We start from the raw sequence: 16,237 nt of genomic DNA, 5'->3' as shown, positions 1-16,237 counted from the left end.
AAAATAGTTTTTCTTTCAGGTGGTTTCAGAAAAACAGAAACATCAAACATCTCCAAGACTCTCTTTGAAAGAACTAAAAACCTTTGTTCTCATGGTCCAATCATGAGTGAACTCCCCGATTAAGCCTTGTGTGCTAAAACATGTCAGAGTTTTAAAGGTTAAACATGAGTTTCCAAAACGTTTTGCTGGAGAACAATGAACTATTTGACTGAGTTTCAATCATTTACAGACGAGCAAAATCAGGACAGAGAAAAAAGGACAAAACTGACTCAGTAAAAAACAGAAAAGAAGATCCCATGTAGATCTGTATTATGTAGAATTTCAGCCCAGCAACCAGTTCAGTTCAACACAAGTTTAAATGATTCTATCTGAACTCTGTGGAGCCTGATCTCAAGCTTTTTGAGTCTGACACAGAAACCAGAGGATCTTTCTGTGTCTTCAGATTCACTGTGATCCAGTGATGGGAGTGATTTCAGCCCTGAGTGATCGCGCTGATGTTTGCACAGAGCAGACAATGAGGTGAATGTTTGGGCACATTGGTAACAGTGAAACAGTTTATTAGTAACGTGGGATCGTTTGTGTGCAGAGTATGAACTGAGATTCCTGAAGCTCTTGTCACACTGGTCACAGCTGTAGTTTCCTTCCATGTGTGAACGTTCATGAATGTTACGATGACCTGACTGTGAGAAGCTTCTCTCACAGTGTCTGCACTTGTGTGGTTTCTCTCCTGTGTGGACTCGTTTGTGTGATTTAAGCTGACCTGCAGTGGTGAAGGATGACCCACACTGATCACAGAGGTGCTTTTTAACCCCACTGTGAATCAGTTCATGTTGTTTTAAATCACTTGGTGTGGTGAAGCTTCTCCCACATTCTTTGCAGTATTTCCGTTTGTCTCCAGTGTGTCTACGTTGATGTCTTTTTAGGGTCTTTTGCCAACTGAAAGTTTTTCCACAGAGGTCACAATGAAAGTCTTTCCCACCACCACAGTGATGACAGGGTTGAGAACTGGATCCATCTGTGTCGCTCTGCTTCTAAACAAAGACACAAAGACAGTGTAAGTCAGTCCTTCAACATTTGTATCCTGAACGTCGCCTGAAATAAAGAGCATCTCTGCAGACGTCCAACTACATTTGACTGTTTCAGTTAACACACTCAGTTTACTGGGCTGCAATAACTACAATACTACCACCATAATACTACAGTAATACTAAAATCATAACTGAAAGGAAAATCTGAACAATCACTCAGAGCTGCTTTTCCATGCAGTAGAATTGCTAACATGCTAACACAGTTTAATGAGCAGAGTTGTTCCAAACAGTCAGGCTAAAATGACAAGATAACAATATAAATACATACCTCACAGTAGCTGCACTTGTAGAGTCTCTTTCTGGTGTGGATCTCTTGGTGTAGGCTCAGGTAACGTGGAGATTTAAAAGTCTTCTCACACAGGTCACATTGATAAGGTCTCTCCTCAGTGTGGGTAAACATGTGTTGTTGTAAGTGTGCGTCTGTTGTAAAGTATTTGCCACACTGTTCACAGCAGTACACATCATGTCTGGTGTGAATGCGTAGGTGTGTATTTCGGCTCCCTCTCTGGCTGAAAGTTTTTCCACAGATGTCACAGCTGTATGCCTTAATTCCAGAGTGGGTAACTAGATGACTCTGTAAGCTGTTACTGTGAGTAAAAGCTCTGCCACACTGATCACAGCTGTATGGCTTAATTCCAGAGTGGGTAACTAGATGCCTCTGTAAGCTGCTACTGTGAGTAAAAGCTCTGCCACACTGATCACAGCTGTACGCTTTAACTCCACTGTGGATGAGTTGGTGTTGTTTTAGGGAAGGCTTGAAGGAAAAAGACTTTCCACACAAGTCACAGCTGAACGGTCTCTCTCCAGTGTGGCTGACCTGATGCTGTTTTAGTGAAGCTTTCAGAGTAAAACCCTTCCCACACAAGTCACAGCTGAACGGTCTCTCTCCAGTGTGGATGACCTGATGCTGTTTTAGTGAAGCTTTCAGAGTAAAACCCTTGCCACACAAGTCACAGCTGAACGGTCTCTCTCCAGTGTGGATGACCTGATGCTGTTTTAGTTTAGCCCTCACAGTAAAACCCTTCCCACACTCGTCACAGCTGTATGGCTTAATTCCAGAGTGGGTAACTAGATGCTTCTGTAAGTGGCTACTGTGACTAAAAGCTCTGCCACACTGATCACAGCTGTACGCTTTAACTCCACTGTGGATGAGTTGGTGTCTTTTTAGGGAACCCTTGAAGGAAAAAGACTTTCCACACAAGTCACAGCTGAACAGTCTCTCTCCAGAGTGGATGACTTGATGCTGTTTTAGTTTAGCCCTCACAGTAAAACCCTTCCCACACTCGTCACAGCTGTATGGCTTAATTCCAGAGTGGGTAACTAGATGCCTCTGTAAGTGGCTACTGTGACTAAAAGCTCTGCCACACTGATCACAGCTGTACGCTTTAACTCCACTGTGGATGAGTTGGTGTTGTTTTAGGGAATCCTTCAAGGAAAAAGACTTTCCACACAAATCACAGCTGAACGGTCTCTCTCCAGTGTGGATGACCTGATGCCGTTTTAGTTTAGCCCTCACAGTAAAACCCTTCCCACACTGATCACAGCTGTATGGCTTAATTCCAGAGTGGGTAACTAGATGACTCTGTAAGCTGCTACTGTGAGTAAAAGCTCTGCCACACTGATCACAGCTGTATGGCTTAATTCCAGAGTGGGTAACTAGATGACTCTGTAAGTGGCTACTTTGAGTAAAAGCTCTGCCACACTGATCACAGCTGTATGGCTTAATTCCAGAGTGGGTAACTAGATGCTTCTGTAAGTTGCTACTTTGAGTAAAAGCTCTGCCACACTGATCACAGCTGTACGCTTTAACTCCACTGTGGATGAGTTGGTGTCTTTTTAGGTAACCCTTCCAGGAAAAAGACTTTCCACACAAGTCACAGCTGAACGGTCTCTCTCCAGTGTGGATGACCTGATGCTGTTTTAGTTTAGCCCTCACAGTAAAACCCTTCCCACACTCGTCACAGGTGTGTTTTTTCTCTCCCTTTCTTCTGTGAGGTTTGTCGGCCTCCTGAGAGCGCTGACTTCTGGCTCCATGTTGGTCCTGCAGTGACAGAGATACAAACAGAGGCAGTGAGTGAAATGCAGTCGTGGAACAAACTCAACCTTCAAACTCCATTAACACTAGTTTTAAACCTGAAGGTGGAGCGTGGCACCAAACACCTTAAAGGTCTCTTATCCCCACCTGCTGGTAGTTCTAACACATTACATCCAACCTGCTGTTAAAGATAATTCATGACTGTTCAAACACTAAACTCATGCCCATCCCTCCTGTTTGTACACACACACACACACACACACACACTATTTTATAATTTAGATTATTTTGTTGTTTCCTATTACATATTTCTATAATTTGTATAGATTTATACATAATTATTCAGTGATAATAAATCCTGTGTTTGTTTATTCTAAAGGAACCCCGTTAGCTTCCACAACAGATGTTGCTCGTCGTCCGTCAAATACTCACATAAAATATTACACAATAAAGTGAATTCAAGATATCCACATAATTTCACTCTTACATCCACAGTGAGGTTTCACAATTGTTCAAATATAAGCAATCAATAATAATAATATCAATAACATTGAGGCACATTACACAAATTTCAAAAACAAATCATGTCTTACAATATTTACAACAACTAAAAGCTCTGTAAATCGGCTTTTAAGTGTTCATTGAAGCTTTGAATAATTCTCTAATTTTTTAAGGCAACTTATTCCACTTAAAAGTTGCTCTAAATGTAACAGTTTTACAAAACGTTACTTTTAACTCGAGCATTTACTAAATTGCAGCTTGTTGAAAACTGTGTAATATGATGATGTATTTCATCTGGATACTGCAGCTGAGCAGAATAAATGTGGTGTGTTTAACAGAATTGCTTTCTTTAGAACTACAAGTAAGCCATAGAATATTTTAGCCTGTACAGGAAGCCAAGAAAGTTTATTATGCATTTTATCAATATTAGTATAGTATGAACATCTTCACACTAATCTGGACGCCTTATTCTGGACTAACTGAAGTCTGTTAAGATCTGTCTTATTAGCTGCTGACCAAATGATTGAACAATACTCCAGATGAGACATTACTAGTGCATTAATGACATCTTTCATAATGAAGAAGTGATACACAAAGAGCATTTCATAGCCATAGCTATGCCTTGTCGGCAGAGTTATGTGACATTAGTGATGTTTGTACTTTCAGCGTTAACTTGGTTTTAAAGCCTTTAAAATATACGCTGTTCAATAGTCGACCTTAATCTGACAGAGAATGTGATGATTTTGTGGATAATTAAAGTCAGTCATATATCCACAAACACAACAAGCTGAAAGTCAGTGATGCTGCTCGGTTTGCAGTCCTGAATATCACGGCACAAGCAGGATTCACTGCACTGTTAATGTTAGCTGTGTTATATTGCTGCCTCTGTTCGGTGGTGTCGAGCCAAACGCACTTTAACGTGTGTTTGAACGAGCTGACGGTTCACTCGTTAAGCTGAAAGAAAGATGCTTTAATCACAGCAGTCACACATGTGTCCACTGCACCATCTGGGAACTCTTCTTGTTTACACTCGTAATAACACAAACACTAAATCCTGCTTCTCTGGTGCTGTTGTGTAGCAGTGTGTACACCTGAGACTGTCACCTGTCTGTCTGTCCTGCACTCTCTCTCTGTTTCTTTCTCTCTGATTGTGGAATAAAAGTATGAACATGTGTTTATAAGTTACACTTGTGTTTGAATCCTGCAGCTTATCACACATTTGATTTCCATGTGTGACAATTGCAAGTGTCCAGAGTGAGGACAGACTGAGGGACCCACTGCTGCACATCATCTGTGAGGCTTTGCAGCCCTGATGATCCACCAGGACAAACTCAGCAGTGTGTGAGGAAGAGGAGGAGGAAGAGCCAGCAGCAGCTGACAGATGGAGAGAATAGACAGACTGTTCCCTGTTTGTGAAGGACTGCTAGGAAAGTTTAACATAACTGTCTGTCCTGAATCAGTCTTATTAGGTAATGTTCAAATAATGTGATCATCCCAGTGTTTCCAGTGTGGGAGAAAGTACTCAGGGCCTTCAAGTTACACACTATGAAAGGCAGCAACAAGTTTAATGTTCAGAAACCTAAAGTATGTATCAGCAGCAGAATGGAGCTAAAAATAAATGTTGGTTTCAGTTCTATGAAGCTTTGAGTATTTTGGATCAGTAGCTGCTGTGTTTGTTGCATCACATTGCTGTAACTGTTTATATGCTTTATATATTCTGAGCTAAGTTGATCTATAGTGTTACATCATATTCTATAAGGATGTTATGTGTTTGTAGACTTTCTGCCCAGTTTGACCCATTTAGCAGAAGTCAGCACTTCGGCCTTAGCGGTCTTTGAGTACGCGGCCCTTGAGGACTTTAAAGCTGCAGAACCTGAATCGGGATACAGCCATGATGATCTCCAGCCTCGTGCTCGCCAACATTCTCACCTGAGTTAAGAAGACGATCACTGAAATGGTCTCAGCAGGTCCTTTGATGACAGCAATGAAATGCAGTGGTAAGGCTTTTTGGGGATTAAGTTCGTTTTCATGGCAAAGAAGGACGATGCAGTTCATCTGATCACTCCTCATAACATTCTGGAGTGCAGGCAAAATGCTATTATAAAAACTTAAGCAGCAACTTCTCCAGGTTCCAATATTTATGCAATTCTCAAACCTTTTGGCCACGACTGTATAACCTCTTCTGAAGTTTAGTGGATATTATACATGGTTATGCTCAGGATGTGTCGGCCAGTTTCCACTGGAAACGCCTTTTGGTTAAACTGTCAGTGAGGAATTTGCATTTGCACTGTTACATTTTTATATAACTTTAATGCACATAAGCAACAGCTGCTTGTTTCAGTGAAAATACATTGATGGGTTTTTAATAAAGTTGTGCGGCTGTAAAGTATTTTGTCTGGTGTCAATTCTATCGTCAGCTACATCGTTATGGCAAATGTTCAGATGTATATGGTGATAAATATCTTTGCTCATATGGTCCTGCTCTGTCTGTCACCTTCTGTGTTGAGCTCATTGTTTCCTCTGTAGTGGCTGAGCTGAGTCCAAGTAGCTGAAAATGTTCCTCTGCTGCTCCGTCAGACTCTCCTCCTCCTGCTGATCAGCTGGGACACAAAACAGATCTTTGTTAGGCTCCACACTGCACTGAAGAGTCAAAGTGGCTCATATGTTCATCTGACAAGTAAAAGAACACATTTTTGTTTCCCGAGGTGGGCAACTTGTTGGAAACAAACACAAAAGGTTTGAGCACTGATACCTGCCATTGCTGCCATTGAAAGATGCAACGCCAGCAATGTGGATTGTCAAGACTCAATGCAGATGTGTCACGAGTTCATCCAGCAGTAGCTATGGCACTTGGCCACAGGTGGCAGCAGTGGACTGACCTGCATTTGAGACTGCTCCAGCTGCTCTGTGACAGTCAGCAGATCTGCTACAAATTGCAGATCATATGCAAGTTTTGGAAATGACATTATAAATATTCCTAACTTAGCCACGGCAGCCATGTTGATGTATTACCTATATTGGCTGAAAATGTTCATTTGCAGAGAAAAGACACAGGCAGACACTGCTTACAGGATGTTACATGTTATTATGTGATGTTATTGAAATCATCATGAATAACAGGAGTGGTGATTTGTAAAACTTCACATTTTGATCCGGGACGTACTCTGCATAAAAACAAGCGCTCACTCTTCCTGCTCAACAAATGACAAGGGCGGAGCCTTATACCACGTGATACAGAAGCTGTGCCGTGTGATGCTAAAATTAGCAGGGAAACAACAACGGAGAGCACGTCAGGGATGACGAGAAAGTGACAGGAGAAAATCCGTCCCGGTCAACCACCCAAACATCAATAACGGGAACCTTATACAGCGCTTCCCTATACACGTCGAACTCTCGCAGGCACAAAGACATTACGGAGGCTATCACTTATCACCTGAGCAAAGATATGGCTCCATCAACACTGTGCAAAACGAGGGATTTAGGAAAACGATCAACACCCTAGACAAACGCTACACAGTGCCGTCCCGCAACTATTTTTCTATTGTTGCACTACCTGCTCTGTACACGCAGCGTCGAGCAACGGTGGAGACGGAATTTCAAGCACTACAACATTTTGCTGCAACAACAAAACGTGAGACGTTTGTTGTTTTTATGTTTATTTATTGTTATGAGAGAATCATGATCTCAATTCTAAGCCAAAAAATCGTGATTCTCATTTTATGCAAAATCGTGCAGCCCTAACATTAACACAAAACTATTGTTTCACCAGAGAAACACACATGAAGAGAGAGAGAGAGACAATAACAGCTACCAAACAGTCGTCATAATTCGTCACACAATGAGAAAAGGACAAATCAACAAGTAACAATGACTAATTAATATTAAAATCTGTAACATAATGTATTGTTTGGAGTTTAGTCTGATTGGTTCAGGATGAGCTGCCATTATCCAATCACACGTCTGCTTACCTGCATCTTTTCTCTTTTTTCTAACCTGAGCACCTGATGGCTTTGAACTTTTGTTGTCCATCTTCCATTGGTTTGAATTTTGCGCTCCAGTACAAACACAAATCCCCCAACCCGAGGATCAGCACAATTAACCTAACAGACCTACACCTTAGTTCACAGATTCACTTTGTCTAAGGTTGATTTCTGGGATTTCACACAACCCAGGATTCAGATCGTGAATCCATGATGGGCTTGGATTTACATCATTATAAATGAAATGTGCTCTACTTGGAAGCAGCCGGCCCCGCCCCTTTTGACGGGTTGTGTGAGACTTTAAATCATCAAACTGTAAATTATAAATTTAAATTGTTATTGATCCTTTACCCCGAGTCCTAAAGTGTAGATTTATTTTCTTACTCTTCTTATATTTATTGTTTGTTTACTTGCACCGCTGTAACTGCAGCCTCGTCGTCTCGTCTCTCTATATGCTGGACTGTCTGTAGCGGAGATGACAATAAAGTTTATTTTGACTTCAGCAGCGCGCAGGCGCACCGAGGGCTCTCGCGCTCACTTTATAGAATTTAGAAAAAACATCGGTGCAGATTATAAGTCTGTATCATAATATCTGTTTGTTGTTTTTATTTTGTTTTGCGAGTTGGTTATTAGATGCCGCTCCAGCCAGCCAGAGACTCCCCGCCGCCCCGCCCTCTCCTCCCTGTGCCGCCAGCAGCAGGCGCACCTCGCAAACGGAGGGCGCCCTTACTCCCAGCAAATGGCTGATAGAAAACCGATCGGTGCCTACGAATTTCCCAATATGCGCTGGCATGACGTCGGGGAAGCATGGGTACGACCGATTATTTTATTTTTTTCTTGCCCGTGATGCCCCCCCACCACGATGCATTCTATTGGTTTGCACACTTACACACACCCAGCTGTGGTTTCCGGTTTTGCTGGACTCTGGAGAGCCCCGCCTTTAACGCTCTTCTCTCACAGAGAGCAACAGAAAACTTGGAAAAACTCCAGATTGACTGAACTCAGTTCAAAGTTACCTTGACACCTTTAGATGTGAGACGTAGCGATGGTCCGCTTGAAGCTGACGCTCCGGTGCGTGTGTCAGAAAGATCAACGCGCTGCTTCAGAAGCACCGTGTCGAGGCTTGATTCGTTTGGCCAGAGTCACGTGATCAGTGACGTCTGAAGCTTCGTTTAGAACGTACCTTTTTTAAAATCGAACTTTATTGAAACACGATGAGTATACAACATACAAACAGATGAAGTTTACAAAAGAACAGAACATGAACATACAGAACCAGGAGTAAAAAAATGATGATATGAGTAGGCGAAAAAAATCAACATATAAATATTGTTCTGAGAGGCTTTTTGTTGGTTGAGTCTGAAATTGATTGTATGTACAATTCATATCCTTATAAAAAGGCAGAAATATGGTGTTTTATTAATAAACTTACATTCATGGATATAAAATAGCTAAAAGTATTAACAAATTTTTTATAAAAAAACATTTATCATTCTTCCTGGGGAACTTAAAGAAACAGAATAAAACATTTTTCATCGTAAAGAAAACTCCCTTAAACTATAGACAATAACAAAACTGCTAAATTCTTCCAGAATCTCTGTGTAGAGGAACCAAAAGAGATGTGCCACAGTTTCTGGATGATCCCCACAGAAAGTTCAATTAGTATTTATGTCTCTTTTAAATGTTACCCTATAGTGACTGGCTGGGTCACATTTATGAAGAATTTTATATGAGATTTCCTTCACCTTGTTCACAATTAGATATTTATGGGATCATCCAGACTGTCTTCCAGGTGATATCTGGAACATGTCGGTTCCAGTAAGATATTCTATATATGGGAGAGACATGATATCTTCTTGGAATAAACTACGTATTCTCTTATTGCTGTTACCAAGTTCCTGTGAAAAGCAGATTTTTCCCACTGCTGACTCAGCTGGATCAGGGAGAGTGACTGAGGCAGATATTGAGCTGTCAGTGTTTTTATATAACATTAAAGTCCCTGAGGGTATGGCACCAAGCACCATTGAGAATTCCCCAACACTGACGGGAAAATTATATAGTGTAAGGAATTCATTGTAAGTAAGTAGTACTCCCTCGTTAAATTTTAAAACTTAGTAGCAGCCGCCATTGTTGGCAGCTGAAATTTGGCTGGGCCGCGCTATGAATTCTGGGATATGGTGGGACACGAAGGACACACCCGACCCATCCTTCAAATTCGGGGGAATGAAGGACGCATTTGAAGGAGTCGAGGAATCGGGACAGCCTTCGTCGCCTGGCTGTGACGTCATCGGCCTTCAAATGCGGCCTCCGGAGGATGCAGCCGACGTTTTGGGACACAGCTTGTGTGTCTTTGTTGGACAGAGTCATGTGACCTCCCAGGGACTACACATGGAAATGAGCAGTTTAGCTCAAATCTGGCAGGTTTCCATCGTCTGTTTTTGTCCTGATGTCCATGAACATGAACACTGTCCCTGTCAAACACGTCCAGATAATCTGATCCAGTGTTCTTCTTCTGTGGTGTTTGTGATGGAGCAGCAGCTGCTGATCCTGATGTCCTCCACCAAGGGGGCAGCAAATTCAGCTGACTGTCATCATTTATTAAAAAGATGTAACAATGTGACATAATGCAATATAATAGTGTCAGTTACACATTGTGGGTTGCACTGTGGCCAGAATGGACATTACCTCCTGCCTAATGGAAGCTGTCAGCCATCCTGCAACCATGAATTAGATAAGCAGAAGTGAAGGGATTGTTAACAACAATTTAATAATAAAATGTAATGTGATAGTTGCACTTTATTAGCTACCCACAATCGTATGAATAATAACCATGAATGCACTGCATGCTCATAGCAAGTTCTTTAGGTTTAAAGTGAGATCCTGCTTTAAAGGTCGCTTCATCTGCTGGGAATGACATGTTTCTTCTAGTATGTAAGGCTCAGCCGATCTTACTGGGACTTACTTTTGTAGATCCACATGCTCTAAACCTGCTGCTCCATGATTGGTGCAGAAGCTTTAAGCTACTATTAACAAATAATGACCATGGACTTAGTTGTTACTACAATAACTTATCATTGAGCAACTTGTATATTTAATTTTACTTGTAAAACTATGCAAGTAGAATTCAATGGGGCACAGTGAGCTGAGCACAGGCCCACTCTGTGACACTCAGAGGTTTGTGGATATCATACTGAGAGTATTGGACACAGTGCAGCCAGCTTGCAGCCACTTTCCCACCACTTTAGCACAATGTTTACATGAGACTCAGCCACACTAATGTTCCTGGGCAGACATGTGGTGCAGCATGGCTGATGGCACTGTACCTGCAGCTGTCATGGACAAGAACCACTCAATACCTCACCCAAGCCAAGCCTGTGCTGATGTTGTGATCTGAGACCAAGACACTAACCCAGGATCATGATATGATGTTGTGAGAGTTTCACTAAGAATTAGCTCTGATTACAAGATTTCAATCTATCGTAACTCTAATTTGTATTTACTTCAGTTTGTTCATCTTGGAGCTGTGTGCAGCTGAGGACAGTCTTATTATTACCAGGTGAGGATATGTAACAGCCACAGTCTGTAGAGATGATGTCACCATGGAGTGGTGATGTCACTGGAGCTGCCAATATGTGCTCCAGCCAAAGCTACACCAGAGGGTTGTGCTGTGTAACAGGTTGGTGCAGGTGGTGTTATCTACATTTGAACATTAGGCAACAGTCTCATGAAGACACTTTATATTGTTCACTAAAGACCAACAATAACAGAGACAAAGGGAGAGAGCAGAACTAGTGCTAACAATTAGCACTGCTAGCCTGCCCACCAACACCAGCTAATGTTCTAAAAACGATGATCAATGATTTTGCTGTAATGGCTCCAGCTGTCTGTGTCAGGGACACGTTGGAGATGAAGTGAGTGATCCAGTGACAAAGGTTTGGAAACCTGCAGTCAGCTGAGACTAAAGGAGTCACCTGACCGAGAGACCAAATGTTTCACTGAGAACGTCCAGATGAACAGAATCAACCTTTGGGATAATCTGTTCCACACATCCATGTTTCACTTACTGCATTATATTTCCTCATTGCTGTGCACACAGGCCTGTGGCTTATAACCAACTCCAAGTTCAGACTCAGAGGCTGCTGAAGCTGTTTTCTGGAACAGAGACGTGTTGGATATAAAACCAACTCTTCTTTATGTGTCAGCACTGAGGAAAGGAGCAGCTTCGTTTCTAAGTGTATGAAGGACTGTAGCAGTGTGTGTGTGAGGTTTATTTCACAGACAGAACCATGTCAAAAACACAACTTCAGGTAAAAACAATACAAAATCAAAGAGTCTGATCAGAAGGATTAAACAGAGGAGTGTGGGACTGTTTTTAACAGACAGCAGGTTAAGCCAGGCTGGAGGAGTAAACTGAGCCTCGGTGTGAGCAGCAGTGTGTTTGACAGGAAGCTGAGATAAACAGTCTGGAGCCCATTTAGTGCTTCATATGAAAGTGTGAGGATTTGAAAGCAAATCTAAAATCAAGCAGGAGTCAGTGTGAGAATGATTTGTGCTTTTCCTCAGTCAGATGCTGGGAGTTTCAGTTCATCCATGTTCAGCGTGCTGTGCTTTGTGTAACAGGAGAATATGACAGTATAAATCAAGTCTTCATGTCACTGAAAGCCTCCACAGTCTGCTATGGAGGTGCATCAGTTTGGATTTACAAGAATAACATTTCTTAAACCTGCCACAAGATGGCGCTCCAACAGAAGGGATGTCCACAGTGTAACACAGACACACACATACTGTGTGAATGTGTGAGGGAATGGGCTTTCAACACAAGGCTTCTGCTGCTACCTTTAATGACATAATTAGCTAACAAGAACAAACTCTTAATTACCACCAAAGAACGGCTCCAGATTTTAGCTGCTGACCATTTTGTGAAACGTTGATTACATCAGCTTATTGTTGATTTTTCAACCTTAATATCAGCTGCTTTAAAGGAGCCTGGTTCTCTCGCAGTAACAGTTTTCTTCACTAGATGCAGTGCAGGCACAGTCTGTGTTTCTAAACTACACACTAATGTTCATTGTTGTGCAGCTAAATCCTCCCTCTGGATGGGAAGAATCCCTGTCAGGCTTCAAACACCTGGCTTGGTGTTCTGGAGCTAATGTGTCACCTGTGAGGACTCTGAGATGAACACACAGCAGACACTTCAGTTCTCCGTCTGTGTGTCCTCAGTTTCCCAGCATGCCTTGGCTGTGGTGGTGGAGGTGAATGAGGGGGAACATGCTGCTCTGTCAGCACTCAGGTTTCATACCTGGTGATCTCAGAGGACAAAGCGGCGTTACAGCAGCGCACGTTGATGAGACCTGATGCTCTGAACAGTTCAGACTTCAGCCTCACTCTGAGAAAACAAACGACTGACTGTCAGCAGCAACTACACCTGCTCCATCAGTGACGGAGAGAAGAACTGAGACTGAGAGACATACAGCTGCAGGTCAAAGGTCAGAAACGCCCGCTCTTTGTACGGGTCAGGAGTTAGTACTGCAGAGGTCAGAGGTCAGCTTGCTGACAAACCATTTGAAACAGTTTGGAACTAAAAGCACAACAGCAGAGGAAAGAAGAGACACTGCGGTGATGATGCAAAATATTGTGTTTTGTTCTCAGCTGTCAAAAAGTGTAACACACGTGTTCCAGCACAGCCTTTGTGTACTTTCACTTCTCCATACTGTCCATTGGAAATCCTGTTTGTTACTTTTTGATTTCAGTCCATGTGTCCAAAGCAAACTTCTGTCCCACACTTTCTCTGCTGACTCTTCACCGATGCTCAGATGATCTCAGATGATTTCACCAGAACTCATCAAAATCCGGGCTCCACAGAAACCCAGACGTCACTAAACAAGCGTAACAAGCAAAGTGAAAACTGGTCGTTCAGCTTTATTGACCAAAGATAAGCTCACATGTCACCTCATGACACAGACACTTATTTCCACAGCATGCACGAGGACTGACAATAAGTGTCTATAAAGCCACTTCTATCTGCCACACCTGTGCTTCTGTCATGGTTGCTCTCCTCTCACTCTGTCATTTATCCACAGTCTGCCTCCCTCTGCTCCGTCAGCTGACGTCCTCTCTACACCACCTGCTGTGTTTTATCCTGAAAAAACACATTTAAGAAGCGTTGCACCGAGTAACGGGAGTAACTGGTATAAAATACATTTAAAGGAGGTGGTGCTGAGTGCTGTGACTGGGGTCCCACCACTGACATCACGGGTGGAGGACATGTTGGAAAACTGCTACAAAGTGCTGTGCAGCCAGCAGAGCTTACAGTCTGTCCTGTGTGTCATACAGGCTCTCACACTTAGTGTTTCTGTGACACATTGAAGAGAAGTTTGTGTTGTTCACAGTTGTGCTTGTACTGAGTGACAGCTGACATGACCTAACAGGAATAATGTGTCTGTGCTGAATGAGAAGTAACACACAATGAAGTCTTGATGCATCTCAATCATCCAGGAAAGTGAGTCTGTTGGTTCTGTTCATCTGGACGCAGCGTTTTGTGGGAGAAACGTGTCGTCATCATCAGGTGACGTCTTCAGTCTCAGCTGCAGGTTTCAGTCTTACAAACAGGACATTTGCATAAAGACTGAAAGCAGCTGCAGGAACGATGGGCTGGGAGCTCCGTTCCTTCATCTTAATTATGCAGATTCTCAGGACCATTGATCAACAACCACTGATCCATGTCCATGAGTCCCATTCACAGAGATGTGGGAATGGCTGCAGTCACAGCATGTAAGATGGAAATAAATGAGAAGTATTTAGCTGAAGTGGATTTGATTTATCTTAGTTCTTTTTTAACTTGTAGTTCTACATTGGAAGATTATTGTGATATTGAAATATAAAAATAAATGTATATTCTATTATTTTCTCAAAATAAGCGTCACACTCGTGGAAGCCGGTGTAGCCGCCGAAACGCCTGCATTTATGGAGACTTTCAGCCCCAGGTAGGCCAGTTATGGATCTTCGGATCCACATTATGTCAGCAGCTGTTCTCCACCGTGAACTGTGTTCAAACAAACACGCTCACGCCTCACAGACGACAGCTTACAGTCCTGTAGAGATAAAGTGACTTCGTACAGCCCCGTCTTCAGTCTTGTGGAGATGATCTCGACGCTTTGGTGGATGTTACTAGCTCCTGTGCAGTATTTTGTAAAGACATGATTATACCCCGTAAGCGTGTTAAAATTTACGCTAACAATAAGCCATGGGTCACTAAAAGTGTCAAATCCTGTTTAAGGAAAAAGAGACAGGCCTTTAAAGAGGGGCTGTTACCGATTTTCAGACAGCTACCAAGGAAATGAAAATCGAGATGTTGAAAGCAAAACAGACAAAAACCTTCTTGAAAGCAAATTTGCTGCAAAAACTTTTGGGTCTGCCTGGACTTGTATGAAAACCATAGCAGGGTTTCAAAATCCCCAGAGCAGCAGTCAGGTCATTTTAGATGTTTTAATTCAGACAGAGATTTTCAAATGCTTTAAACATGTTTTATGCTCGTTTTAGTTCTTCTGATTTCAGCGAGGATATTTGGGAACTGAAACAGAAACTGAGAGATACTCAGCACTTTATCATTGAACTCAGCGATGTTAAAAAGGCCTTTCATACAGTCAATGTGAACAAGAGCCAGGTCCTGATAATATTAGTGGCCGCCTAATTAAATCTTGTGCTGATGAACTCAGGCCTATATTTCAGGTTATTTTTAACAAATCCTTGCAAACACAACATGTGCCCTCTCTTTGCAAAGAAGCAGTCGTGGTTCCTGTCCCTAAATCTAAACGACTTCAGGCCTGTAGCCTCACTTCAGTTGTCATGAAAGTCTTTGAAAAAATCCTCAGAAATGTGATTATGAAGAGACTGAAGGTCAGCTGGATCCAATGCAGTTTGCATACAGGCCCAACAGAGGAGTGGAGGACGCACTTTTGACTTTACTAAATCTGATTCTTAAACATGTAGAGAGTAAAGGGACTTTTGCAAGACTTCTTTTCATTGATTTTTCTTCGGCTTTTAATACAACACAGCCCCATATTTTAATTAAAAGACTTTTAGAACAAATTGAAATCAGGAAAAACCTGGTGGGCTGGATTTTAGATTTTCTAACTGACAGGTCACAAAGAGTGAGAATAAATGGGGTTCTGTCTGACCCAGTGTTCTCCTCCACAGGTTCTCCTCAAGGCTGCGTCCTATCGCCCTTATTATTCACTCTCTATACAAACATGTGTCAGGGCAGACATGAAAACAGGGTCATTATTAAATATGCAGATGACTCTGTTATTGTCAGCTTACTGAAAGAGGGTGAAACTGACCACGGCCCAGTCATTGATGACTTTGTTCAGTGGTGGGAGGAGTCTTATCTCCAGCTGAACATATCTAAAACAAAAGACATGGTTGTTGATTTTAGGAAACAACAAAATGGGCACGGAGTCACTTTAATTAAAGGTCAGAAAATAGAGCAAGTACAATCATATAAATATCTTGGGACCATAATCAATGAAAAACTGAACTTTGATCAAAATTGCAAATCAGTTTGTAAAAAGGGTCACTGTCATGTATTGATATGGCTATGTCTTAAGGTGATGACCTTTGAACCGGATGTTGTT

General features: G+C 42.1%; 1 protein-coding gene and 1 long non-coding RNA gene across 2 annotated transcripts in view; both read right to left on the bottom strand.

Moving 5' to 3' along the window:
* Positions 1-16,237, bottom strand: part of LOC146712470 (NACHT, LRR and PYD domains-containing protein 12-like) — a 134,337-nt gene that overhangs the window by 71,657 nt on the left and 46,443 nt on the right. The gene's annotated exons all lie outside the window — the stretch shown is intronic.
* On the bottom strand, positions 2,854-8,769 carry LOC146712473 (uncharacterized). The gene is made up of 3 exons (XR_014917108.1): positions 8,621-8,769; positions 6,119-6,224; positions 2,854-3,129 (listed from the first exon to the last, which is right to left on the bottom strand). It is a non-coding gene; the product is annotated as an uncharacterized LOC146712473 (long non-coding RNA).

Source organism: Copadichromis virginalis, linkage group LG3 (genome assembly GCF_057382275.1).
Source record: "Copadichromis virginalis isolate Kocher_CV1m ecotype Utaka linkage group LG3, C_Virginalis_male_GT1.1, whole genome shotgun sequence".
Taxonomy (NCBI): Eukaryota; Metazoa; Chordata; class Actinopteri; order Cichliformes; family Cichlidae; genus Copadichromis; species Copadichromis virginalis.
This window is presented reverse-complemented; position numbering and strand designations above follow the sequence as displayed.